The sequence below is a fragment of the Pongo abelii genome, chromosome X (genome assembly GCF_028885655.2).
Source record: "Pongo abelii isolate AG06213 chromosome X, NHGRI_mPonAbe1-v2.0_pri, whole genome shotgun sequence".
Taxonomy (NCBI): Eukaryota; Metazoa; Chordata; class Mammalia; order Primates; family Hominidae; genus Pongo; species Pongo abelii.
Window position 1 is genome coordinate 18,546,941 of NC_072008.2, and position 20,822 is coordinate 18,567,762.

The 20,822-nt window shown below is 40.6% G+C and overlaps 1 protein-coding gene across 4 annotated transcripts in view; it reads left to right on the top strand.

Annotated features, from left to right (window-relative positions):
* Positions 1-20,822, top strand: part of CDKL5 (cyclin dependent kinase like 5) — a 227,453-nt gene that overhangs the window by 27,683 nt on the left and 178,948 nt on the right. Inside the window, exon 3 of one of the 4 annotated variants that reach the window (XM_054544372.2) lies at positions 11,045-11,181. The exons of the other annotated variants lie outside the window; for them this stretch is intronic. The gene's annotated coding sequence lies outside the window, so the exon portion shown is untranslated. The remainder of the gene's footprint in view (positions 1-11,044; positions 11,182-20,822) is intronic. 4 annotated transcript variants of the gene reach the window in all.

Here is a 20,822-nt window from a genome sequence, read left to right on the forward strand (position 1 = left end):
ATCTCCTGTATAAAACATAACCTCTTCAGTCTGAAATGGGTACTGTTTCCTTTGAACATTTATAGCTATTTTGATTTGTACAGTTCATTTGGTCATCATGAGTCTGAATTGTCACATCTTGCCTGTTGTCTTGATAAGTTAATAATATAGGATCTTAAGATGTTTATCTCTTAACGAGACCAGCAAACATTTATTGAACACCTATTGTCCTAATCTCTGGATATAAAGTTTTCGTGTATTAATTCCAGTGTTCACAACTGGATTGTAAGGTACTTTAAAGAAAAGACTATGATGTATACTTCCTGGTTTCATGAATGTTTTCTTTATGTATAATAAAATGTAGCAGTGGGTAAGATTAGTGGATGTATCATTAATGTTAAAATTGAGTTTTAACATTTTTCTTTTTAGAACCAGTCTAGCACTTGTCTGGGGTAACTGAATTTTTGTTAAAATTGGTCCATATATGTTTCCTTTCTTTTTTAGTTTGTTTCACATACTTTGACTTATTTCCTACTTATTTCTCCTCCATTAAGGTATAAATTCTCTCCTTAAATTGCTTAGCCTTGGATTTTCACAGATTCTTTTGAAAAACCTACGTTTTTTCGTGGGCATGTTGTCTTTGTAAGATCTAACTCTGCAGGGATTTATTGAGCTCGTTTTGTTTTACTTATTGAGCATCAAGATTGAAAGTGGAAAGTAATGTAATTTTCGTTATTTATAATGCATTTGGCTTTTTAAAGTGTTTTGAGGTTAAAACCAATAGCAGTCTAGCACTAGTTGAAGGTATTTTGAAGAGGTGGTTAGTATCCTTGGGGCTGTTAATCAGGAGGTAGCCTTTATGTAGAGACTTGAAGGAATAGTGTTAGCAGGGTGTTCTTGTAGGAGCTCCCCTTATTTGATGGTTTGGAGTCCATAATTGGAAAATTAATTTTAAAAATTGGTAAAGCTCTAAGCAATCGAATATGAATGCACATATAACTATTTTGCCATAAAGCATACTTTTCTTTCTTATTTCGTTTTTTTTTTTGAGATGTAGTCTTGCTCTGTCGCCCAGGCTGGAGTGCAGTGGTGTGATCTCGGCTCACTGCAACCTCCGCTTCCCAGGTTCAAGGGATTCTTGTGTGTCAACCTCCCGAGTAGCTGGGATTACAGGTGCCTGCCACCATGCCTGGCTAATTTTTGTATCTTTAGTAGAGACACAGTTTCACTGCGTTGGCCAGGCTGGTTTCAAACTCCTGACCTCATGATCTGCCCGCCTCGGCCTCCCAAAGTGCTGGGATTACAGGTGTGAGCCACCGTGCCCAGCCTAAAGCATACTTTTGATTACCAGTATTTGTTTGTTTGAGGCGGAGTCGTGCTCTGTCTCCCAGGCTGGAGTGCAGTGGCGTGATCTTGGCTCACCGCAACCTCTGCCTCCCAGGTTCAAACGATTCTCCTGCCTCAGCCTCCTGAGTAGCTGGGATTACAGGCGCACACTACCATGCCGGCTAATTTTTACATTTTTAGTAGAGATGAGGTTTCACCATTTTGGCCAGGCTGGTCTTCTACTCCTGACCTCAAATGATCCACCTGCCTCATTATATCATTTGAAAATGATATAATGTCATTGCATAGAAATGATATAATATCATTGCATCACTATTTATAATAGTCCTCAAGTGTTTTTTTGTTGTTGTTGTTGTTGTTTTTTTTTTTGAGACCATGTCTCTCTCTGTCACCCAGGCTGGAGGGCAGTGGCATGATCTTGGGTCACTGCAACCTCTGCCTCAGCCTCCCAAAGTGCTGGGATTACAGGCATGAGCCACCATGCCTAGCTCATTGCCACTATTTTGACATATGTCTAGGACCTTTCTCAGCTGACTGAAGTTCAGTGTCATCTTGTATAATCCATCCTATGTGTGCAGTAGGTTCAGTTTCGGCAACTTGAAAGTGGAGCAATAATTTAGATAACCTATGAAACTAGTGCAGAATAATAGATTTTTATAGTTGTCTCCTGTCTTTTAACATAATCTAACCCACATCCGATTTGACAGGCACATTTTTTAAGTGACTCATCACCTTTGTTGAATCTTACCAAAGCATCCAATGTAATTTTTACAGAAATGGCACTTTCTTGTAATTGGTTTGCACACTATTTAAATGAAAAACATGTAATGATTATTACCAGAGGAATTGACAGTTTTGGGTAAGAAATGCAACTGACTTTTGGATGCAAAGCATCCAGCTCAATATATAAGGGAGCAGAAGTGTGAAGTTGAACTAGATAGTTAACCATTAGCCAAAAACATGTGTATTGATGGCAACAGCCAGATCTCTGTTTTACAGAGGTAATGAGGAGTTTGATGAGGAGTTTGGTAACTGTTAGGTTGAGGACTGTTAAGAGGCCTGCTGGAGGCCAGTATGGCACTTGAGTGCACAGTGCAAACCCGCTTCTGTAATGCATTTTATACTTTTTAAAAATTCCATTTCCCATGAATAACATGCTTTTTTATGTAACAGGAGATAATCGTAACAATTATCATGTAACAGAAGATAACTTATTCGGAATGCTTGGAGAAAATCACTGTTTAAGATTTCTGTAGAGCCTTTTCCTGTCTAAGATTTCTGTAAAGACTGTTTCTGTCATTGCCTGAAACATCATTATGCAGCACATGACTACCTTTATTTTAGCACTTCTCATTTGGAGTTAATTAACCCCTTCACCTTTACTATGAGGTCTTCCTCTGAAAAACTTTTGTATACAACATCTGATCCACATTTGATACCCAACAAACTGAATGAAAGAGAAGTTCTGGCCACTTAAGTAGATGTCACAACCCAATCTTTTTCTTTCTTTTTTTTTTTTTTTTTTGAGACGGAGTTTCGCTCTTGTCACCCAGGCTGGAGTGTGGTGGTGCTCACTGCAATCTCTGCCTCCCATGTTCAAGTGATTCTCCTGCCACAGCCTCCTGAGTAGCTGGGATTACAGGTGCCCACCACCACGCCCAGCTAATTTTTGTATTTTTAGTAGAGATGGGGTTTCACCACGTTAGCCAGGCTGGTCGAACTCCTGACTTCAGGTGGCCCACCCACCTTGGCCTCCCAAAGAGCTGGGATTACAGGCGTGAGCCACCGCGCCCACCCGTCACAACCCAACCTTCCGTCACAACCCAATCTTGATGTGGTGTAGTTTTCATTGATGTGCTACTGAAAAATAAGCTGTCATTATTTAAAAACTCAGTCCAGAGAATATTTTAGGATAATTATACTCAGTTGAGTATATTATATTCCATATGTCAAAGATGCTGTGCTGTGTCTACAGAGTTCTGAGCTTAATACATAGTTCTTGTCTGTGGACATGTTATTGTTGGTACAGTGGGAATATATGAGGAGGAGAGATTAATTCAAGCCTGAAGGAATGTGAGAGGATTTGAGAGTAGATAGGACCTGAACTGGACTTGGAATGGTAACAATAATTAGGATTTTTTGGCAGATATTTTACTGCTTTATGGCATTGGATAGTCTGGATCTCCTTCAAATTCTTTTCCCTTCTTTTCTGTCAAATACTCCTAGTCTTCCTACTTCCATCTCTAGCCTTCTTCCTCTGCAATAATCTTTATTTTCCTTAACAGTCTATTGCCTTTGGCCATTTTCCTCTTCTTTCTTGCCCTTGGTGTAATGCTTTATTGTTTTAACCCTAACCCTGTGCTTCTGGAAATATGCTTTTCTGTCTTCTACATAGCCACAACACTTCATCAGTATCCTTCTTAGAGCATTTATCGTTTCTTTGCACTATAGTTATATACAGACTCCATCCTCTGCTGGACCTTAACTTCTTGAGGGCAAGTTGCACCTTTATAGTTCTTAAAGTATCTAGTATATAGTTTTCTAAGTAGTAGGCACCACGTACTGTTCTCTTACATTTAGCTTCTTTCCTCAAACTCAGCTCCTCTTCTAGATTTGCCTTGTTCTGTGCATAGTACTAGAGTTCTTTCAATACCCCATTCTGGTCAGTGAGTTCTGCTTCTGTCTTTGAAATGTTATTTGTAGCCCCACCATTTTTTCCACTGTTGTCATTGCATGCCAATTAAAAGATAAATATTTAGTGCATATTGTTCAAAGCACTGTGTAGGTGCTAGGAATACAAATATAACAGATCCAATTCCTTGTTCTTAGAATCCTAGTCAGGGATTATTTTGGTACTTTGTTGAGCAAATGTTTATTGAACACTTTCTCTGTGCGGAGCTCTATTGTAGGCATAGATGTATTATATCATTTTCCACAGGCTGCTCATCTTCAAGGGGAAAACATGGCTACTGGATTTCCTCTATTCTAAGGTACACTTTTCTTCCCATTTTCTTTTAGCGTCTCTGAAATCCAGATGCGTCTAAACCCTGGTATGTTTAATGTGTTTTTTTTTTTTTTTTTTTTTTGAGACTGAGTCTCGTTCTGTTGCCCAGGCTGGAGTGCAGTGGTGCGATCTCAGCTCACTGCAACCTCTGCCTCCTGGGTTCAAGCAATTCTCCTGCCTCAGCCTCCTGAATAGCTGGGATTACAGGTGCGTGCTACCATGCCCAGCTAATTTTTATATTTTTAATAGAGATGGGGTTTCACCATGTTGATTGGGCTGGTCTCGAACTCCTGACCTCGTGATTGGCCTGCCTGGGCCTCCCAAAGTGCTGGGATTGCAGACGTGAGCCACCATGCCCGGCTTTTTTTTTTTTTTTTTTTGAGATGGAGTTTCGCTCTTGTTGCCCAGGCTGGAGTGCAATGGTGCGATCTCGACTCACTGGAACCTCCGCCTCCCGGGTTCAAGCGATTCTCCTGCCTCAGCCTCCCGAGTAGCTGGGATTACAGGCCTGCCATAATGCCTGGCTAATATTTTTGTATTTTTTGTATTTTTAGTAGAGACAGGGTTTCACCATGTTGGCCAGGCTGGTCTCAAACTCCTGACCTCAGGTGATCCACCTGCCTCAGCCTCCCAAAGTGCTGGGATTGCAGGCGTGAGCCACCGCGCCCAGCCTGCTTAATGTTTTTTATTCCCCCTTCAAGAGCTGTTAAATTGATGCTGTTTACAACTAGTAGTTGTAACTATAGTATAATTTCTAATTACTATACTGTATACTATAGTTGAATTATAGTATATATTAATGGTAAATATTATGATGGACATGTGTAGAATTGTGCTGTCAAATGTGGTAGCTTCTAGCTACATGTGGCTATGTAAATATGTTAATTAGACATTAAATTTGTTAAATTTTAATTAAAACTAAAAGATTCACTTGAACCCAGGAGTTTGAGACCAGCTTGGGCAACATGGTGAAACTCTGTCTACAAAAAATCCCCCCCACCCCAAAATCAGCTGAGTGTGGTAGCACATGCCTGTAGTTCCAGCTACTGTGGGAGCTATCGTGGAGGTGGGGCTGAGGATCATTTGGGAACGGGACATCGAGGCTGCAATGAGTCGTGCATTATTGCACCGCTGCATTCCAGACTAGGCGACAGAGCAAGACCCGGTCTCAAAAAAAAAAAAAAAAAAAAAAAGAAAAAAGAAAAAGAAAATAAAGGTTCAGTTCCTCAGTTGCACTGGCCATAGTTCAGATACCCAATAGCCACATTTGACTAGTGGCTACTGTATTAGACAGTGCAGATATAGAACATTCCCATCATTGCAGAATGTTCTGTTAGGTAGTATTGGTCTAGAATGTGGTTCCACAGTTGTACCTGGAGGGTTGGAAAAGCTTTGGTTAGTTTACTTCCTGGCGTTATTATTACCTGTATTTCCTTCCTTCAAGGAGGTCAGGGAACTTTTCTGTCTTTTCCTTCTGTCTTCAGTTTTACCAGGGCCTCGGACAGTAAGTGGTAGGTACCCAGAAATAAAAAACAACTGGAGCATTAAATAGTTTAGATAAAAGGGGGAAAGGCTTGTACATGTGCATAACAGGAAATAGCTTAGGTGGCTTTATTCAGCGTGTATCCCGGTGTCCTTTTTTAAAGAAGGTTTTTAGAACAAATTTCATCACATTGAAAATTTAAGAACTTTTATCTAGGTTTGTATTAGTTGTGTTGTCGTGCTGCTATAAAGAAATACCTGAGGCTGGGCACCGTGGCTCATGCCTATAATCCCAGCACTTTGGGAGACTGAGTCAGGCGGACCACCTGAAGTCAGGAGTTCGAGACCAGCCTGGCTAAAACATGGCAAAACCCCGTCTCTACTAAAAATGCAAAAAAAAATTAGCCAGGCATGGTGGTGGGCGACTATAATCCCAGCTACTCGGGAGGCTGAGGCAGGAGAATCGCTTGAACCTGGGAGGTGGAGGTTGCAGTGAGCCAAGATCTCGCCACTGCACTCCGGCCTGGGTGACAGAATGAGACTGCCTCAAAAAACAAAAAAGAAGTACCTGAGACTGGGTAATTTATAAAGAAAAGAGGTTTAATATGTTCATGGATGGTTCTGCAGGCTGTACAGGAGGCATGACTGCTTCTGGGGAGGCCTCAGGAAGCTTTCTTTTTTTTTTTTTTTTTTTTTTTTTTTTGAGATGGAGTCTCGCTCTGTCACCAGGCTGGAGTGCAGTGGCGGGATCTCAGCTCACTGCAACCTGTGCCTCCTGGGTTCAAGTGATTCTCCTACCTTAGCCTCCTGAGTAGCTGGGACTACAGGTGCGTGCCATCACACCCAGCTAATTTTTTTTGTTTTTTTTTGAGACTGAGTTTTGCTCTTATTGCCCAGGCTGGAGTGCAATGGTGCGATCTCGGCTCACTGCAACCTCTGCCTCCTGGGTTCAAGCGATTCTCCCGCCCCAGCCTCCCGAGTAGCTGGGATTACAGGTGTGTGCCACCATGCCTGACTAATTTTGTATTTTTAGTAGAGACGGAGTAATTTTTGTATTTTTAGTAGAGATGGGGCTTCACCATGTTGGCCAGGATGGTCTCGATCTCTTGACCTCGTGATCCGCCCGCCTCGGCCTCCCAAAACGTTGAGACAGGCGTGAGCCACCACACTCGGCCTCAGGAAGCTTTCAATCATGGCAGAAAGCAAAGGGGAAGCTGGCAAGTCTCTTACATGGCAGGAGGAAGGGGGGTGCCGTAGGGGGGACCGTACTACACACTTTTAAACAACCAGGTCTTTTGAGAACTCAGTATCATGAGAACAGTACCCAGGTGGATGGTATTAAATTATTAGAAACTGCACCCATTATCTAATCATCTCCCACCAGGCACCACCTCCAACATTGAGGATTACAATTGAACCTGAGATTTAGGTGGGGACACAGATCCAAACCATATCAAAGTTCTTTTTATTTATTTATTCATTATTTATTTATTTTTTGGAGATAGGGTCTCACTCTCTTGCCCAGGCTGGGGTGCAGTGGTGCGATCTCAGCTCACTGCAGCCTCTATCTATCCAGGCTCAGGTGATCCTCCCACCTCAGCCTCCAGAGTAGCTGGGACCACACAGGTGCATTCCACCATGCCCAGCTAATTTTGTATTTTTTGTAGAAGTGGGGTTTTGTCGTGTTGCCCAGGCTAGCCTTGAACTCCTGGGCTCAAGTGATCCTCCCACCTTGGCCTTCCAAAGTGCTGGGATTATAGGTGTGAGCCACCATTCCTGGCTTATCTAGGTTTTTATCCCTCATTAAGTGGGATTCAAGGAGGCCCATCATGTCAGAATGCTGTGGGTTGGCAGGAGGCATCACAATGAAATTTTCCAAGTTCCCAAATTTGATATTCACATTACTACATATAATTTCTCAGGGAAGATAGGATTGGACACGATGGAAATATTTTGGTGAACCATTCGTTCCCTTGGGTTTCTTTCTCATTTGGTGAGTGTGGTTTACAATTATTGGAGCAAAAGTTTCCTGAATCTTTTTCTTGTTTCCATTTTATTGCATGGTAAAACACAACTTATCCACTTTCTTGTTAATGAGTATCTAGTTAGATTCCTGTTTTTTGGCTAATTCAAATAAAACTATGAATGTTTTTGTACCGGTCTTTTGGTGGGCAGTTGCTTTCCTTTCTCTTGGGTACATACCTAGGAAGGAGGGAAGTTGCTGGGCCACGGCATGGCCAGTTTTCTAAAACAGTTGTAGCAATTTATGTTGCTTTCTTTTTGAAAGGACAAAAGATTAAAGTTTGTCATTAGGCATTTTTACTGTCCGAGTATTTCACCCAAGCCTGTGTGAGTTAAGTCATTAATTACCAAACATCACAGACCTTTGGGATCACTTGCAGATAAATCTGAAAATAGTATAGACCTACCATATCATTCAAAAGACTTTAAAAAATATAAAAACCAAGCATCTTATTTCTCCCTCTATTGTCAATCTTGATTTACTTTCAAGACACACGGCCTTTGAAGAAACTTGTTCATGCCTTTGTAAATGGATTGTGTTGAGTACTGCTTCCTGTTGCTTACTGTTATGGAAACAAGTGTACTTTGCCTGTCAGTGATATTACTAGCTACTATTTGAGGGCTTGCAGTGTGTAACAGAATAAAGGACAATGCCCTTTTGAAATTTTAGTTCAGCCTAGTTCAGCATAAGTCAGCAAGTTTCAAACTGAGTTCTTGATATTTGCAAGGTTCTGTACTAGGCATCTCCATGTCCAAAGACCAATAAGAATGAATCTCCTAACCTCTTGACCTTGTCTAATGGGGATAGGAGGCACATACCATGATACAAGACCAACTATAATTGTCACTAGAATTGGAAATAAAGTGCTGCCGGGCTTCCATATCACAGCATATCACATTTTATTTGGGTTGCAGAGAGGGGAAGGTATCCTTGTAAAGTAAGCTTATCCAACCCGCGGTCTGTGGGCTGCATGTGGCCCAGGATGGCTTTGAATGTGGCCCAGCGCAAATTCGTAAACTTTCTTAAGACATGAGATTTTTTTTGCGTTTTTTTTTTCTTTTTTAGCTTATTGGTTATCGTTAGTGTTAGTATATTTCCTGTGTGGCCCAAGACAATTCTTCCAATGTGGCCCAGGGAAGCCAAAAGATTCGACACCCCTGCTGTAAAGCTTCATGGAAGGGTTGTGGTCTAAGAGGTCCATCTTGAAAGGATTTCAGTCGCAGCTGCAATATATGCCAGGTGAAGGGAATTGCTTGATGGAATCATGTAGCAGGAACATATAGTCTATACCAAGTGGTTCTCAGAGTGTGGTCCCCAGATGAGCAGCATCAGCATCACCTGGAAACTTGTTAGAAATGCAGACTCTTGGGCTCCACTCCAGACCTACTGATTCAGAAACTCAGAAATCCCAGAAACCTGGGTTTTAACTAGTTCTCTAGGTGATTGTGATGTATTAAAGTTTGAAAACCATTGGTCTATACTTAATTGGTCAGAGAATAGTTGAAGTAAGGTTTGAGAAAGGAAGTGATGAGAACAAGAAGGCAGGGGCCTTACCACAGAGACCTTGATCGAGTACTAGGGTGTGAGTATATGGGGCTGGGGAACCGTTAAGAGTGAAGGAAAGGACATCCTTGGAGTTTACTTTAGGAAGAGTGAGCCAACAAACTTTTTTTGTAAGATGAATTAAAACTAAAAGATACTGGAGGCTGGGTGTGGTGGCTCACGCCTATAATCTCAGCATTTTGGGAGGCCTAGGTGGGCGGATCACTTGAGGTCAGGAGTTCGTGACCAGCCTGGCCAACATGGTGAAACCCCGTCTCTACTAAAAATACAAAAATTAGCCAGGCATGGTGGCGTGCGCCTGTAATCCCAGCTACTCAGGAGGCTGAGGCAGGAGAATTGCTTGAACCCGGGAGGTGGAGGTTGCAGTGAGCCAAGATTGCGCCACTGCACTCCAGCCTGGGTGATGGAGCAAGACTGTGTCTCAAAAATAAAAAATAAATGAAAAAAATAAAAGATACCGGAAGCTGGGAGTAGCAGCCTTGGAAAGTGAAAGGAGCAACACAGCTGGGATGAGTGAGCCCTGACAGCTGGCTGGTCAAGTGTCAGGAAAGAGGCCATAGCCTCAGAAGCAGCTATGGTTCTGAACCTGGGTGTTGAGAGGATGGTGGTGCCTTTAGAAGCAGTGCAGGCAGAAGATGCAAAGGCCACATGGTGCAGGAAAATGGACAAGGGGGAAGAGGATGTTTTCTACAAATAATAGCTTCTTGCCCTGAATGTACAAGTTTAGTGTAAGAAATTCAGGTACTTGAGGGGACAGTGAAGAAGAATGCAGAATCACCTCAAATCCCACTTTACAGAGATTAGCAAAACATTTTTCTCTTTAAATATTTTGAGTATACATTTGTTTCTTTAAACTCAGCTTTGTATGCATGGAATTATACAATTCCGTAACAAATTTTCTCAGACAAATTGAATTTGAACACGTTAGTGTTCCACACATGAATGATCAGTGTGTGTTTGGAAATTGGTGGATTTTATATTTGGGAAACAGAATGTTTATACAAGCAGCTAATTGGTAAAGATTGCAATTTCATTATCCATGGTCATAAAAACATCCTGTCCAGATTAGTTGTTACAGAGGAAATCTGGGGCAAAACAGTTTAAGATGCTTGGTATGCTGTTAGTCTGGGGAGAAGAACTGCAACTAAGAAGAAAAAAGATGAAACATTTGTGGCTTTTATTAGAATAGCAAGTTTATTCCAGTGTCTTACAAGAACTAATTAATATTGGGCATAAAATAGTCTCATTACATAGGTCAATACCAAGTTCCAAAGTTCTCCTTTAAAATAGGCAGTTAGCTCCTAGTGAATTTTATGAGCCACAAGCAAAAATGTGGAATAGTTTGCCCATTTTTTAGTTTTGTGACATGTATGACAGAATATACCATCTTCTTTAGTATGGTGTGTTTTTTTTTTTTTTAGAAATTATGGGCAGAAACCTTTATATTTCTTTCTACCTGATTTGAATGTGAGTTCACATTTTCCCATACCTATGAGAGAGCACTAGATATTTTCCAGTTACTTTACTTATTACCAATCTGATAGGTTAAAACTGATTTCTCATTTTTGGTTTTTTTTTTTTTTATTTAATTGATTACTATTGTGATGGAACAGTGCTTTTCTTTTTCTTCTTTTTATTTAAAATAGAGATGAGGTCTCACTAAGTTGCCTAGGATGGTCTGTAACTCCTGAGGTCAAGTGATCCTCCCACCTCAGCTTCCTAAAGTACTAGGATTACAGATGTGAGCCATCATGCCTGGCCAGGAACAAACAGCTTTTATTAGGTAATTGCATTTCTTTTGTGAAAGGACTGTTAATATCTCTTTGTCTGTTTTCTCTTTGGGTGTTTATATTATACTGATTTGTAAGATGCTAACATATTAAGGATATTCAGCTTTTGTCTTTCTCTTTTTATTTTACCACTTTTTTAAATCAAGAGGTGTACATACTCATTGGCTTTTTAAACTATGCCACAGTGAAGCATGGCAAACACTTCATAAGATATAGGAGATATTCAGTGAATTATCACAAAGCCAAACCTTATGTAACTTGACCTAGGTGATGACATAAACATTGCAAAACCCCAAAAGTCAGTAGTGTACCTAAGGCTGGGGGTGATAGGTGAGGTCTACCCCAGGTTCAGGCAATAACAAAGTGCATTTTCTTTAGGGAATTTAAAATCAGTAAAATTATTGACTAAGAGTTGGTCTGCTTTTTGTTATCATGTGTTGGCCATTTAAAAAATGTCAGTGTGTGTACATGTATGTATAATATCTGCTTTGTGGCTTAACTGTTAACTTTCTTTTTGACAAATAGAAGTTCTTAATTTTAATATAGTCCAGTTTATCTGTCTTTTCCTTTATGATGGGTGCTTGCTGTATCCACAAAGAGATATTCTTCTATATTATATTTAAGGAGCATTATTGTTTTGACTTTTATATTTAGGTCTGTAATCCACCTGAAATTAATATTTATGTATGGTGTGAGTTGGTGGTTAAGTTGAATTTTGTTTTCCCTTATAAATAGCCAAATGACAGTGTCATTTGAAAAGATCTGATTTGCAGTGCCAACTGTCTTGTATAGCAAGCATCCCTGTATGATCTATTTCTGGGCCTTCTGTTCATTCTTTTCATCTGCTTATCTAGTGACTGAGCTTTATAATATGTCCTGATCCAGAGAGAAAGTCTTTTTGTTATACTTCTTCAAGGACGTCTTGTTTGCCTTGGCTATTTGTATTTACGTATACATTTTTAAATCTTCTGCCGGGCGTGGTGGCTTATGCCTGTAATCCCAGCACTTTTGGGAGGCCGAGGTGGGCAGATCACTTGAGGTCAGAAGTTCGAGACCAGCCTGGCCAACATGGTGAAACCCCGTCTCTACTAAAAATACAAAAAAATTGGCTGGATATGGTGGCGGGTGCCTGTAATCCCAGCTACTCGGGAGGCTGAGGCAGGAGAATCCCTTGAATCCGGGAAGGGGAGGTTGCAGTCAGCCAAGATTGTGCCACTGCACTCCAGCCTGGGTGACAGAGTGAGACTCTGTCTCAAATAAATAAATAAATAAAATCAGCCTGTAAATTTCTATTAAAAATTTGTTAGGATTAATTGGGATGGTATTGGGTCTCTAGATCAATTTGGATAGAATTGACATCTTTACAGTGTTAAATTTCAAGAACGTGGGATATCCCTTCACTTTATTAGGTCCCTTTAATTTGTAAAAGTATTTTTTGTTTGTTTAATAGCGTTCTATGTAGAAGGTTTTCCACTTTTTATTTCTAGGAATTTGATACTTTTTGATGGTTTTAGGAATGGTATTAAAAATTCATTTCCTAGCTTTATTGCTGGTGTATAGAAATACTGTTGGCTTTTGAATATTAACTTTTGTATCCCTCAGCTTTGATAAGCTAATTTTTTCTGCTAGCTTATTTGTAGTTTGTTTTGGATTTTCTATTGTGTACAATCTGTGCAAAATGATAGGTTTTTTGGTCATTCCTAGCACTCATTTTTGTCTAGATTTCTACCTGTTCTCAGTGAAGAGATTTGTCTGAATTATATATAATCATTATTACTGGAAGCAGAAAGTCTTCCTAAATGAAAGATAAAAACTACACCCCATTCTCATTTCTGAATTATCTTTGAATTTAAACCCAAATCTCAAAGGTGCCTCAATCCCAGTGAAAGCTAATAGTATCTTTTGAGACAATGTTATAAATGTTCCTAATGGATTTATAAGCAAATCTTATGAAATCTTTAAAATTTAATTTTTTTGAGACAGGTTTTAATGTGTATCTCAAGGACTTAAAATGTGAAAGCTTATCAGTAGTTTAAAAAATTCTTCCAAGTAGTGAAGTCACTAGTGAAGCCATAAGGTGTCTCTGATGTGCTCATTTTTCTTTTCCTTTTTTTGAGACAGGGTCTTGCTTTGTCATCCAGGTTGGAGTGTGGTTGCTCATTGCAACCTCAGCCTTGAGCTCCTGGGCTCAAGGGATCCTCCTGCCTCAGCCTCCCAAGTAGCTGGGACTACAGGCACCTGCCACCATGCCCAGATAATTTTTTGTATTTTTTTGTAGAGACAGGGTTTCGCCATGTTGCCCAGGCTGGTCTTAAGCTCCTGGGCTTAAGCAGTCCTCCCATCTTGGCCTCCCAAAGTGCTGGGATTACAGGTGTGAGCCACCATGCCTGGCTCATTTCCTAGTCCTTGTTCTTATGAGCCTCCTACTGGAAGTACCCCCAGGGAGCTCTTCACATTTGCAGAGGGCATTGGCTTGCTTGGGTAATGCTCTGTGGTGCCAATAGAGATGCACTGCAGGAAGAACTCTGGAAACTTCGTGGGGAGAGAAGTGGCATATGAGTGTCATTATGGGCAAGTGTCAGGTAATGTTTTCCAGAGGAAAATACCAAATTGACTAGTTGTACGCCAGACACATCTGACAGTAATAACAGAGGCATACTCTGAATATGAACCTGTATAGCAGATGTACCTGACAGCAGTAACTTACTTAAGCATACCCCGAGAATGACCCTGAGGTCTAAGAACAGCTTGTGTTCATAGGGTACCTAACTAAGGAATCTGGCAGTGGCCAACCAGCAGGTTCATTCATTATCTATAAGGAACATCTGAGCCCCCAGGCCAGTCCTGTGGATCCTGGGCTTTGCAGGAAGATTGAGGATCTTTGTTTTGGGTTAAATGAAGGTTGCCAGGTGGAGGTTGATGGGGGAGGGTGCTAAGTCAAAATGCTGTATAAACTGCATGCTTTTTTACAAGTGGGATCAGTTCTTCTTTCTAGCCTGCTGCCACTGGACTGGATGGCCCTGCATGTAAGTTCCCTCAAAAACCCTACATCTTTTTCACTAGCTCTGGGTCTCTTCTTTGGCTTCTCAAACATGGTGCTGTCCCTATTGAAGTTAATAGGGGTTCAGGACAACATTAGTAATTTGATGAGTTGCAGCTGAGGGATCAGAGTATTGTCATAGGTTGTGCTGTAGCATTTTCATGCATGCTCCTTGTGAACTTGAGGAGTCTATAAGCTGCTGTAGTCAAGGAGGTCAACAAATGCTAAGCAGCCTCAGTAAAGGGATTGCAACTTAAAACAGCCCACTGTTGCAGGTTCATCTCCATGAAGGACCAGCAAGAGACAGTTACAATGAGCAAGGGCTCTGTTGACTATTTTGGGAATTAAGGGAGTGGGCAAGCAAAAGCTGTAATTGTAATTAGTGTTGTGGAAGGGGAATTATCCCCCACCTTTTTTTTGTCTTTCACTGCAGTTTACATGTCATAGGTGTTTGATTAATGTCAGTTGTATATGTGAATTGTTATGAAGACTTTAGAAAACTTTAGAAACTATTGTTAAGTGATGATTGAAATGTGCTCAGATTAAAAAAATAATTTTAGTATCTTCAACCAGTCTAGCTGGTTAAATAATTTTATTATTCCTGTAGATTAAACAATTTTAAATATCAAGTTTAGAGAAAAATCTTATTCTAATTTTGGAGTATGATTATATTTCAATTCAGTATGTAGTTTTCCAATTTGAAAAAAATAGCTATAGCTATAATTATAATCAGCAAATGAATGGGATCTGAGACTGATTTAAGTTAAAATTTGTGACCTTAAAGGAATTGATTCACAGTGTTCTGGATTCTTTTCAGAATGTGCTGATACTGTAAGTACAATTTTTCTTCATAGTAAGTGTAAATTAAATATAAACTCTATAGTAAACTCAAGCATTCTATAAGAAGCCATATAACGTGCTATTTCTTTCTTTTCCCAGTGGTGTTTTAGTGAATCATTAGTTGTATGTTTCTTTCTTGAGTTGGAGCTGAAGAAATCCTTCCCACTGGAAATATGAGTTCTATACCATTTTGTGGGTAGGGATCCAGCAGTGGGCCTTTAGTAAGCGTAAGCACTGGCTTTTGCATTTATACTTGTTTTTATAGAATAACACCATCTTGTAAAATGATTTGTTCCCAGAGTTTTTCTAGATACAGTACTTTTAAACACACCTTATGAATGTTCTTTTAAAATAAGTTATAAAGTGAATTATTTTGTAAAACAAGAGTTCTTGTATTAGCATGAATATCTCCTAATCTTCCCTCACCCCCAGTACTACTAGCTACTTCTAGGGTTGGGTTTTCAGATATAATCAATTTTCTTAGTCTTACATAGTGCTTTGGAGATTAGTACTCAAATCTCATATTGAAGTATGGTTCTTATTCATGGCAGATAATTTCTGTCTTTTCACTTTTGAGTTGTTTTTATACCCTTGAATATAGCAGGCTAACTATAGAATACCTAATGTCACAGTCATGAAAGAAATAGTTGATAATTTATAAAAGCTGTATGAAAATGTATATTAGACTTTTATGGTTGTTAAGGTCAAAAAGAAACTGAAGAATCTTTAGAAAAGGTCACAAAAAATCATTGAATAGGGCTGGGCGCGGTGGCTCACGCCTATAATCGCAGCACTTTGGGAGGCTGAGGCGGGGCAGGTCATTGGAAGTCAGGAGTTACAGACCAGCCTGGCCAACATGGTGAAACCCCGTGTCTACTAAAAATACAAAAATTAGCCAGACGTGGTGGCACACACCTGTAGTCCCAGCTACTTGCCAGGCTGAGGCAGGAGAATTGCTTGAACCTGGGAGGCGGAGGTTGCAGTGAGCTGAGATGGTGCCACTGCACTCCAGCCTGGGCGACAGAGTGAGACTCTGTCTCAAAAAAAAAAAAAAGGCCAGGTGCAGTGGCTCATGCCTGTAATCCCAGCACTTTGGGAGGCTGAGGCGGGCGGATCACCTGAGTTCGGGAGTTGTAGACCAGCCTGACCAACATGGAGAAACCCCATCTCTACTAAAAATGCAAAATTAGCCGGGCGTGGTGGTGCATGCCTGTAATTTCAGCTACTCGGGAGGCTGAGGCAGGAGAATCGCTTGAACCCAGGAGGCGGAGGTTTCAGTGAGCCAAGATCGTGCCATTGCACTCCAGCCTGGGCAATGAGAGCAAAACTCTGTCTCAAAAAAAAAAAAAAAAATTCATTGAATCAGCCCTACCAGTGTCTGGTTCAGGATTTGAATGCTTAGTATATATTCATTCCTTTTGGGGGAAAAGATATTTCTAATGACTACTTCATATGTTTTGTGTTTTTATAATTTTCTAGTTAGAATTCACGGGCTCGTTTCAGAGAAGACTTCTTTAAAATTACCAATTTTTGGTCCATTTGTCTTTTCTCTTAGCAAATCCCCAAATGACAAATTGATTAAAACAACACTTAGAATAAATACTGTAAGTTGTATTATTTAATATGTATTTTTTATGTGCCACATGTAGAGAAATGATTAAAGACCAAAGTAATGAAGCAGACTTTTTAAAGAATCACCTGACAGAAAGCAGAGAATATTTCTTACATATAGAAGTAAATGGGCTGGGTGCGGTGGCTCACGCTTGTAATCCCAGCACTTTGGGAGGCCAACGCAGGCGGATCACCTGAGGTCAGGAGTTAAAGACCAGCCTGGCCAACATGGTGAAATCCTGTCTCTACTAAAATACAAAAATTAGCCGGGCATGATGGCGGGTGCCTGTAATCCCAGCTACTTGGGAGGCTGAGATGGGAGAAGCGCTTGAACCCAGGAGATGGTGGTTGCAGTGAGCCGAGATCGCACAGCTGCACTCCAGCCTGGGCGGCTGAGTGAGACTCCATCTCAAAAAAAAAAAAAAAGAAGAAAAGAAAGAAAAGAAAAAGAAGTAAATGGATGAGGTGAACCTCATTATCTTAGGAACATTTTAGCTTAATAGTAACAGGAAAATAGCTTTCAGAATGGGTTTAATCAGAATAATTAAACCCATTCGGTCTGTACTGCTGGATTACAAATTAATTGCTGAATTTTGAGTACATTACTGAGAATTTGGTCAGAGAAATAGAACCACTGTGAGTGTTATGGGTAAGGAACTTATATGGTAATCAGACTGTACACAATTATAAGAGGTGCTGGGGATGGGAATATCTATCTGAAAAAGGAAAGACCTGAAAAAATCACTAATAGATCCTCCTGAGGTACTGGTACAGGTTGATAAATGAGAGCTTACTGGGAAAATTTTAAGAAGCCAAATGTGTACAGTCACCAAAGTAGGCATGCAGAAAGGCTTTTTTCTGGAGAGTTCTGTGGAAGGCTGTTTCCTCCATGTAGCTACTGCCTCTGTGGGTCCACAGCCAAGCATTTGTTGTTGGGTCTTGCTCTATTGTTGGTCAGATCAGAAGAAGAGCTGGACACAGAGGGGACAAGAGGAGAGCAGGGACAAGCTGGAAACTGCCACACACGTCTGCATTTGTCATCACCCTGTGTGACCTTCATGAAGACCTTGTAAGAATTTGGCCATCTTGAACTTGGTGTACTGTGCAGGAAAGGGAATTCTGGGAAACACAGTTCCCGGCTTGATCAAGTTCGCAAGAGATTGATCCACTACATTGAGCTTTCCATTTTGAGCATCTCAAGTCTTTTTTTAATGTGTGGTTAAAAATTTTTATTTTTTATTTTTATTTTTTGTGGGTACATAGTAGGTATATATATTTATGGGGTACATGAGATCTTTTGATACAGGTATACAATGCATAATAATCATATCAGGGTAAATGGAGTATTCATTACCTCAAGCATTTATCCTTTCTTTGTGTTACAAACAATCCAGTTATACTCTTTTAGTTATTTTTAATTTTAACTTAATTTTATTAATTTTTTTTGAGACAGGGTCTTGTTCTGTTGCCCAGGCGGGAGTGCAGTGGTGCAATCACAGCTCACTGCAGCCTTGACCTCCAGGGCTCAAGCCATACTCCCACTTCAGCCTCCTGAGTAGCTGGGACTACAGGCTTGCATTGCCACACCCAGCTAATGTTTGTAATTTTTGTAGAGACAAGGTCTCCTTATGTTGTACAGGCTGGTCCCATAACTCCTCAGCTCAAGCAATCCCCTACCTTGGCCTCCCAAGCAATCCCCTACCTTGGCTGGGATTACAGGTGTGAGCCACTGTGCCCAGCCTAGTTATTTTATTTTTATCTTATTTTGTTTCAGTTTATTTATTTTATTTTATTTTTTATTGTTTTTTTGAGATGGAGTCTCACTCTGTCACCCAGGCTGGAGTGCAGTGGCATGACCTCAGCTCACTGCAACCAGCTCCTCCCGGGTTGAAGCAATCCTCCAGGCTCAGCCTCCCAAGTAGCTGGGATTACAGGTGGGCGCCACCACACCTTGCTAATTTTTGCATTTTTAGTAGAGACAGGAGTCTCACCATGTTGGCCAGGCTGGTCTCGATCTCCTGACCTCAAGTGATCCACCCACTTTGGCCTCCGAAAGTTCTGGGATTACAGGCATGAGGCACTGTGCCTGGCTGCTGCCTAGTTATTTTAAAATGTACAATAAATTATCGTTGACCATAGTCACCCTGTTGTGCCATCAATTATTCATTTTGTCTAACTATATTTTTGAACCCATTGAGTGTCTCTTTTGGCCTCATCTCATCAGTAGATGATAGCAATGTTAAAATACTTTGAGCCTCAAGATTTTCATTTCCTGATGGTATTTACTGAGGAATTTAAAATGCTGTACTTTGGATAGCTTTTGTTCTTTTACTTATTAACACCATGGCCTTTCCCTAGTGTATTTTACCATACAGTGCATCTGTATCTTATTTTCTGACTTTTCTCATTGTTGTTAAAGTTTTACAATCCCAGTAAATGAATTCCAGGCCAGATATCATCATTTCAGTTTTGGAGAGGAAAACGAGTACAAACTTTAAGTAGGAGTAACTTTACAGTCTTTGGTGGATTTAGGTTAAAAATACCCAAGCATGCCATAAGACATTGTGCTGTCCTTCTGAAACGATAATATTCCACTCTAGCAATAATGAATAAAAGGTGATGACCTTTTTCAGGAGATCTAAATTTGTGTACTTCTAGGCTCTTTGAAATACAGAGCATCAAAATTTTGTTAGCTAGGTTGATATATTCAGCCAGCAAAATTAAGTGGTTTGCTGTTCTCTAACTCTGTGACACATCGTTTGTGTTCTGGGTCTATACCTTCTGTCTTCTGCAGTGCAAGTATAACGTACATGCTTGATAGTTTCTGATTTTTTTTTTTTTTAAATATGGATGATCTGACAGGGTGTAGGGGATTTTAGGGCATGATAAGATATAGAAAGTGCTGAAAATAGTTTTCATTTATTTCCTTCCTGCAATCCATAATGGGGGGGGGGGGTTCATTTGCCTCTCTCCCATTTAATTTTTCCTCTTTAGGGTTGGAGAATCTCTTCTAATTTTTTTTTTTTTTTTTTTTTTTTGAGGCAGGATCTTGCTCTGTCACCCAGGCTGAAGTGCAGTGGCGTGATCTCGGCTCGCTGCAACCTCTGTCTCCTGGATGCAAGCCATTTTCCTGCCTCAGCCTCCTGAGTAGCTGGGACTACAGGCACATGCCACCACGCCTGGCTAATTTTTGTATTTTTAGTAGAGAGATGGGGGTTTCACAATGTTGGACAAGCTGGTCTCCAGCTCCTGACTTGAAGTGATCCATCCGCCTCGGCCTCCCAAAGTGCTGGAATTACAGGCGTGAGCCACTGTGCCCGGCCCTCTTCTAATTTCTTTTAAGAGCATTCACTGGTAATAACTGAAGTATCCTGGAGAGTTACATGAACCTCTTAGATGTAGTCATAGAATATTTAATATATTCTGTTGGCTTCTAGTATCTGTTCACTTTTAGAATAGTACAGTATTTTTTTTTTCCCAGTAGGTGCTTGTCACCCAGGTAAACACTACATTTTCCAGTCTCCTTTAAAGCCAGGTGTGGTAGAGGATTAAATCTTGTCCAGTAGGATATGAATGAAGATGTTGGGTACATCTTGGGTGTTTTGCCCTAAAAGGAGTGGAGTTTTGCCCTCCCTGTCCTCCACTTTTCCCCCTTCTCTGTGGCTGAGATATGGGGAAATTGGTGAGAGTTGAGTTAGATATCTCGGACTGTGATATGGACAGTGCTGGAACCACTTACCTGGACTTTTACATGAAAGAGAAAAATGAACTTCTCTCTTTTTTTTTTTTTTTTTTTTTTGGAGACTCAGTCTTGCTCCATCACCCAGGCTAGAGTGCAGTGGCGTGATTTCGGCTCACTGCAACCTATGCCTCCCGGATTCAAGTGATTCTTGTGGCATTTTTAAAAGACCTGGGGGTGGGGAGAGGGGATGGTGTCTGAAAAGTAGGCCATCAGGGGAACTTCAGTTCTTTTTTTTTTTTTTTTTGAGACGGAGTTTCACTCTTGTCACCCAGGCTGGAGTGCAGTGGTGTGATCGCAGCTCACTGCAACCTCTGCCTCCTGGGTTCAAGTGATTCTCCTGCCTCAGCCTTCTGAGTAGCTGGGATTACAGGCACGTGCCACCACGCCTGGCTAATTTTTGT